We start from the raw sequence: 6,208 nt of genomic DNA, 5'->3' as shown, positions 1-6,208 counted from the left end.
GAGACACACAGAGGACAAAAACAGACAAAAGTGGGGAAGACCATGTGAAAATGGAGGCATAAATTGATGATACAGAGATTCCAGACAGCTGAACACACGGAGGTTCCTGGAGAGTGGCGCATCCAGGGAGGGCATGGAAACTCCATACCCTTCACCCATACTTTACCCTACGTGTCTCTTCATCTGTATCCTTTGCAATATCCTTTATAATAAACGGGTAAACACAAGTAAGTGTTTCCCTGAGTTGTGAGCCATGCCAGCAAATTAATCAAACTCAAAGAGGGGGACATAGGAACCCCAACTTGAAGCCAGTTGGTTAGAAGTTCTGGAGGCCTGGACTTGAGACTGGTGTGTGTGGGTGGGTGGGGGGCCAGTCTTGGTCTCAACTTGTGGGATCTGACACTATTCCGGTAGACAGTGTTGGAACTGAATTAGAAGATGCCCAGATGGTGTCCACTGCTTGGTGTCTAGGGGAAAATAAACCCATACATATGGTCACAAAAATCTCCTTTTGTGTTGATGATTGTTGTAGTGTGAGAGTAGAGGAAAAACACAGTCAGAGAGAGTTTTCCCTACACAATTGATGTCAGTGAAACGGGATTTGCTGGACTGGCTCTGACTCACGGAAACATGTGGTTTGGGAAGAGAAAGAATAAAAGGGTGGGGATGAGAAATCTTTGATTCCTGGGTGGCCACGTGGTCACTCATGGTATGAAGCTACAGCTGTGTCGAGATCAGTTACTAAAGGTAAAAGTTACCAGTGGAGTTAAGACATTCAATTCATTGGTTATTGTTACCTGCAATGGCTAAAATGAAAGTAAAAGATGGTACTGGGTCAGGACTTGAGGTTGACCAACCTCAGATGTGGGTCTGTCTGAGCTCAGGCCATTAGCCTCAAAGTCACCCGCAAAGGAGAAAATTATACAGGGACAACAGAATGTGCCTCTGAGATCTGTGGTTACCAAGAAGGTAGTCAATGTGAAGGAAGGGCAAAACCAAGTAACTATTGAAACCAGAAGGAGAGTGTGAAGAAATTGTTCCATTTTGTAGACTGGTATCATTGGCTTCCTGAGGATGCTTTACTAAAATGGATTATGAGAGTGACTAATTCAGGGGACATGTGCAGAGTGGAAGGGCATGTTTGGCGTGACGCAGGACCCACAGACACATGGGAAGTTATTCCTGAGGCAACAGCCAGCCTGGTGGAGTGGATATAAGCCTCTGTAAGGTCCGTTTATCCTGAGAAGAAGGCCTGCTGGAATTCATGTACAAATGTCGAGTGGAACACCCCAGATGAGGCAGCTGATCTGCTTTGTATTCAAGCCATGTGGGACTGGCTTTGGGATGACCAGGATATTCACCTGCTGAATGTGTCTGTTAACCAGGTCAGGGTAAATGCTGTGATTAAGGGGGCCCCTTCTACCTGGGGACCCCATGTAACATTACTCCTACAGACTCCAACTACAGAGAAGCCTTAACAAATTTGCTTTTTGGGTCTTACAGATGTTAATAAAAGCATTAGGTTAAAAAGAGAACAGGGAAAGGCAAAAGGGAGAGTCAAAAGACTCATCCTAGTATGGTGGACTTTTTTTTTTTTTTTTTTTTTGGAGACAGAGTCTCGCTCTGTCACCAGGCTGGAGTGTAGTGGCGTGATCTCGGCTCACTGCAACTTCTGCCTCCCGGGTTCAAACAATTCTCCCGCCTCAGCCTTCAGAGTAGCTGGGACTACAGGTGTGCCACCACCATACCCAGCTAATTTTTGTATTTTTAGTAGAGACAGGGTTTTACCATGTTGGCCAGGATGGTCTCGAACTCCTGACCTCAAATGATCCACCCACCTTGGCCTCCCAGAGTGCTGGGATTACAGGCGTGAGCCAACACACCCAGCCAAGAAATTTTTTAATGTTTATTAAGAAATAAGGTGAATAAAGAAATAAGATGATGGGGTGAAACTATGAAGAAAAAGAAGCCTGGACAACAAAGCAAGATCCCATCTCTACAAAAAAATGAAAAAATTAGCTGAGCATGGTAGCACACACCTGTGATCTCAGGAACTTGGGAGGCTGAGGTAGGAGGATCACTTGAGCCAGGAAGTCAAGGCTGCAGTGAGCACACCACTGCACTCCAATCTGGGCAACAGAATGAGACCCTGTCTCCGAGGGAGGGACAGAGGGAGACAGGAAGGGAGGGAGGGAGGGAGGGAGGGAGGGAGGGAGGGAAGGAAGGAAGGAAGGAAGAAGGAAGGAAGGAAGGAAGGAAGGAAGGAAGGAAGGAAGGAAGGAAGGAAGGGAGGGAAGGAAGGAGAAAAGAAAGGAGGAGTCATGGGACTCATCCCAGCATGGTGGAAATCTTTAGATGGCTATTAAGAAATGGAATTAATAAAATGAAAATTGATGAGGTTACAATAAAAGTCTTAATACTATCGTAGGTTGAGTGAACCAAGGCTTCTGGGTCTCCCACAATTAAAGGGCCCAAATCAGGTTGCTGTGTTTTTCTCAGTTTGGAGAAATTTAAAAAGCTGGAAAGCAGAGGTTACAATGAAAAATCTGATCTGAAATTGCTTAGGGCAATAGTCGGGCAGACTAATCAGGAGAAAGATTGACAAAAGAGGCAGGGTTCTTTGGCTCAACCCTTGGCTGGGGACCCAAAGACTTTGGCATAAGAGAGGGCAAAATGGTCTCAGGGTGAGGAAGAGTTCATGAAACTAGAACATAAAAACGTAGGAGCCAGCATGCCGGGCACGGTGGCTCACACCTGTAATCCCAGCACTTTGGGAGGCCGAGGCAGGCAGATCACCTGAGGTTGGGAGTTCAAGACCATCCCGACTAACATGGAGAAACCCCGTCTCTACTAAAAATACAAAATTAGCCTGGCGTGGTGGCACATGCCTATAATCCCAGCTAGTAGGGAGGCTGAGGCAGGAGAATCGCTTGAACCTGGGAGGTGGAGGTTGCGGTGAGCCGAGATCGTGCCATTGCACTCCAGCCTGGGCAAGAAGAGTGAAACTCCATCTCAAAAAATATATATAAAAAATTAAAAAATGTAGGAGCCAGAATTATGAAAGTTGGTATATTTGAATATACTTCAAGTGAAGTGGTTGCTTTTTTTTTTTTTTTTTTGAGACAGAGTCTCACTTTGTCGCCTAGGCTGGAATGCAGTGACACAATATCAGCTCACTGCAACCTCCGTTTCCTGGGCTCAAGTGATTCTCGTGCCTCAGTTTCCTAAGTAGCTGCCATCACGTGCTGTCATGCTGGCTAATTCTTGTATTTTCTGTGGAGACGCGGTATCATTATGTTGGCCAGGCTGTTCTCAAACTCCTGAGCTTAAGTGATCCGCCTGCCTCGGCCTCCCAAAGAGCTGGGATTATAGGCATGAGCCACCACACATGGCAGCATCTCTTCTGCCTAACTGTATCATGGGAATGAACATTTTATCTGACTGGGGAATGTTTTCCCTACCTGGTACTGTAAAACATAAGGCATGTGAATCTGCTTTTCAAACAACATTAATTGGACATGCTAAATGGGAACCAGTAATATTGCCCAAGCTCACATAGTGCAGAGTAGAAGCTACAGTGCCGGTAGGGACAAATTCTCCACTTGCTAACGCTCAGTGGAGTATTTCCTGGGGCTTATGGCAAAAGCCTCTGGGCCGGGTGTGGTGGCTCATGCCTGTAATCCCAGCACTTTGGGAGGCCAAGGCGGGTGTATCATGACATCAGGAGTTCCAGACCAGCCTGGCCAACATGGTGAAATCCGGTCTCTACTAAAAATACAAAAATTAGCTGGGCATGGTGGCTATGGGCTGTAATGCCAGCTATTCTGGAGGCTGAGGCAGAAGAATCACTTGGACCCAGGAGGTAGAGGTTCCAGTGAGCTGAGATTGTGCCACCGCACTCCAGCATGGGCAACAATAGCAAAACTCTGTCTCAAAAAAAAAAAAAAAAAAAAGCCTCTGAACACCTCCCAGCAACAACTACTGGAACCTTTGGACTAGGGAATTTCCTCTTGATGGGCCTTGCTGTGAAACATTAGCTGAAGTTACCTGTATACCACCTGAAATACCCATGCTGTCTTGGGTGATGTCAGAGAAACACTTTTTTTTTTTGAGACAGGGCCTTGCCCAGGCTGGTCTCTAATTGCTGGGGTCAAGCAATCCTCCTGTTTTGACCTCCCAAAGTGCTGGAATTACAGGTGTGAGCCACTGTGCCTGGCCAGAGAAACATTCTAATGGGGACACAGTGCCCAGAAGAGTTCCATAGTAAAATGGAAATGGTTTCTGGAGGATCATGCTACCTGGGGAACGCAGGGAGTTGCTTTTCCACTATGACTGATTTTGGAACTATGTGAGAAACTGCAGGATTCTACAGTGCACAATAAACAGCTCTCAACCTACTAACCAACAGCCGCTTGGTTTGTGGATGGCAATTCCAAGGCACAAAATGCCAGGAAGAACTATTCTGTATCTCAGCAAGAGAGACAGGGACTGCTGATGGTTGTGGAACAGAGTCTGTGATGGGAAGGCCGTGAACATAGCTGGCAAATGAGACTGATGCTGGTAGCCCTGGGGGGCTATATGTGGGTCTTCACAGGAGTAGATGCTGACTCAAATGGGCTTTGCTTATCCAATGGAAATGAAAACAGAGTGCAAAAGAAAGAAAGAAAAACAGAACAGAAGATGTTGCCTGGATTAGGACAGCCAACCATCATTTCTTCAGATTAAGGAACACACTGTACAGCACATAATGTCCAACAATGGGCAGAGAGATACGCTCTTTAGAGTAATAGTTTGATGGAGAAGTAGATGGGCAATTGAAACATTGTCTAAATCGGGGGAGATAAGAGCACGCTAGGCTGGCTTTCATATCTTCATGAGTGTGTGCTCACACTCAGCATGAGTGGGACTGGAGTGGCCCTGCTAGGTTTTTTCTGTTTTTCTGGCTGATCTGAGGAAGGGAAAGGTGGTTGGGGAGGATGCTGGTTTGACTATGCAGTCCTTACCAAGGGAGGAGTATGCTGGTATAACAACTATAATTTTTTATTTCTTCCTGAAATCATCTTGAAATTTTTCTTTTCTCCCTTACCTGATGCAGTGGTCCCAGGGCCAGGGCTGTTAGTACAAGTGCTGGATCAGGAAGGGTGATTTCTTTTTTTTTTTTTTTTTGAGACAGAGTTTCGCTCTTGTTGCCCAGGCCAGCATGTGCAGTGGCTCAGTCTCAGGTCACTGCAACTTCTGTCTTCCAGGTTCAAGTGATTCTCGTGCCTCACCTTCCCAAGTAGCTGGGATTACAGGCATGCACCACCACGCCCAGCTAATTTTTGTATTTTTAGTAGAGAAGGGGTTTCACCATGTGGTCCGGGCTCGTCTTGAATTCCTGACCTCAAGTGATCCACCTGCCTTGGTCTCCCAAAGTGCTGGGATTACAGGTATGAGCCATCGCATCAGAATCAGATTTTTTTTTTTTTTTTAGATGGAGTTTTGCTCTTGTTGCCCAGGTTGGAGTGCAGTGGCGCCATCTCGGCTCACCACAACTTCCGCCTTCCAGGTTCAAGTGATTCTTCTGCCTCAGCCTCCTGGGTAGCTGGGATTACAGGCATGTGCCACCATGCCCAGCTAAATTTTTTGTATTTTTAGTAGAGACGGGGTTTCTCCATGTTGTTCAGGCTGGTCTCAAAACCCAACCTCAGATAATCCGCCTGCCTCAGCCTCCCAAAGTGCTGGGATTACAGGCGTGAGCCACCACGCCTAGCCCTGAACCAGATTTGTAAGCAAAAAATGTAATGATGTTGTTTAACCTTATGTTGAAATTCCTAAGGGCATGACTGGGATGGGTGTACTTTCACCCCATCTAGCAAAATTGCAGCAGAGAGTGAATGCAGGCCAGGCGCAGCGGCTCACGCCTGTAATCCCAGCACCTTGGGAGGCTGAGGTGGGCGGACCACGAACTCAAGAGATTGAGACCATCCTGGCCAACATGGCGAAACCCTGTCTCTACTAAAAATACAAAAATTAGCTGGGCGTGGTGGCGCATGCCTGTAGTCCCAGCTACTTGCGAGACTGAAGGAGGAGAATCACTTGAACCTGGGAGGTGGAGGTTGCAGTGAGCCGAGATCACGCCACTGCACTCCAGCCTGGCGACAGAGCGAGACTCCGTTTCAAAAAAAGAAAAAAAAAAAAAAAAAAAAAAAAAAAGAGTGAATGTAGC

The sequence above is a fragment of the Macaca thibetana genome, chromosome 1 (genome assembly GCF_024542745.1).
Source record: "Macaca thibetana thibetana isolate TM-01 chromosome 1, ASM2454274v1, whole genome shotgun sequence".
Taxonomy (NCBI): domain Eukaryota; kingdom Metazoa; phylum Chordata; class Mammalia; order Primates; family Cercopithecidae; genus Macaca; species Macaca thibetana.
The sequence above is the reverse complement of the archived record's forward strand: the minus strand, read 5'-3'. Positions refer to the sequence as shown.